We start from the raw sequence: 1583 nt of genomic DNA, 5'->3' as shown, positions 1-1583 counted from the left end.
TACCACAATGTGCAATTTAGCACAGCCAATCCACCCAATCTGCTGCACTGTGGGAGGAAACCCACGCAGACACGGGGAGAATGTGCAAACTCCACACAGACAGTTGCACAAAGCAGGTATCGAACCTGGGTCCCTGGTGCTGTGAGGCAGCAGTGCTAACCACTGAGCCACTTAAAAGGGTGCGGAAACATTGACAAGGACTTTGCCAGGGTTTGGAGGGTTTGGGCTAAAGGGAGAGGCTGAATAGGCTGGGGCTGTTTTCCCTGGAGCGTCGGAGGCTGAGGGGTGACCTTATAGAGGTTTATAAAATCATGAGGGGCATGGTTAGGTTGAACAGACAAGGTCTTTTCCCTGGTCTGGGGGAGTCCAGAACTAGAGGGCAGAGGTTTAGAATGAGAGGGAAATATTTAAGGGACAGGTTTTTCACGCAGAGGGTGGTGCATGTATGGAATGAGCTGCCAGAGAAGGCTGGTACAATTACAACATTCAAAAGGCATCTGGATGGACAAATGAACAGGAAGGGTTTAGAGGGATATGGGCCAAGTGCTGGCAAATGGGACTAGATTAGATTAGGATATCCGGACAGCATGGATGAGTTGGACTGAAGAGTTTGTTTCTCTGCTGTGTACCTCTGTGACTCTAACGAGACAGCATTGAAGTAAAGTGATGTGTAAAAGAAGTAAGGGTGATGTGAGGCAATGTTTTTCACTCAGACAGTAGTTAGGGCATGGAAGGCACTGCCTGGAAATGTGGAGGGAGGTTCAGTTGAGAAATTCAAGAGAGCATTAGATGTTTTTTGGATAAAAGTCACACAGAACGGTATGGGGAAGGTTGGCACGAGTTAACGATGTTCAGTTAATGAGCTGGAACGGGTGTGATGGGATGAATGGCCTCTGTGATTCTGTACCCTTCGAAGTGGAGGAGCAGTGTGATTGGTCCATTCCCCTGTATCATTGATTTATTTTCCTCTCTGGGCCAGGCCCCCAACTCCACCCCCCACACACACAGCCCCAGATCTTTCCTCTGCCACGCCCTCTTCAGCCTCCCATCAGCCCTCACTCCTACCGCACAAGGTTCTGCCTCTGATTTCTGTCACGGGGGAAACAGGAGGCCATTCGGCTCCTTGAACCTGCTCCACAATTCAATTAAACCAAGGCCGATCTGAGGCCTAGCCACATGTCCCTGCCTTTGGCAAATATCTCTTGAAACTTTGCGTCGCAACCTATTTTATTTGTGGAATTTGTTCATCTGAAACGAACAACTGATCCAGCATCCGCTGCCATTTGAGGAAGAGAGTCCCACATCTCTCCCACCGTTTGTGTATTGAAGTGCTCCCTATCATTCTCCCTGAACGGTCTGGCCCGAATTCTCAGGCTATGCCCCTTGGTTCTCAAATCCTCAACCGATGGAAATAGTTTATCCGCCCTGTCCTTTCCTATTAATATCTTGAAGACTTTGCTCGGATCATAGAATCAGTGGATCCCTGCAGTGTGGGAGCAGGCCATTCGGTCCATCGAGTCCACACCAACCCTCCAAAGAACATCCCACCCAGACCCACCTACCCTCCAACCCTGCACATTCCA

The sequence above is a fragment of the Chiloscyllium plagiosum genome, chromosome 8, assembly GCF_004010195.1.
Source record: "Chiloscyllium plagiosum isolate BGI_BamShark_2017 chromosome 8, ASM401019v2, whole genome shotgun sequence".
In the NCBI taxonomy this organism is placed as follows: Eukaryota; Metazoa; Chordata; class Chondrichthyes; order Orectolobiformes; family Hemiscylliidae; genus Chiloscyllium; species Chiloscyllium plagiosum.
This window is presented reverse-complemented; position numbering follows the sequence as displayed.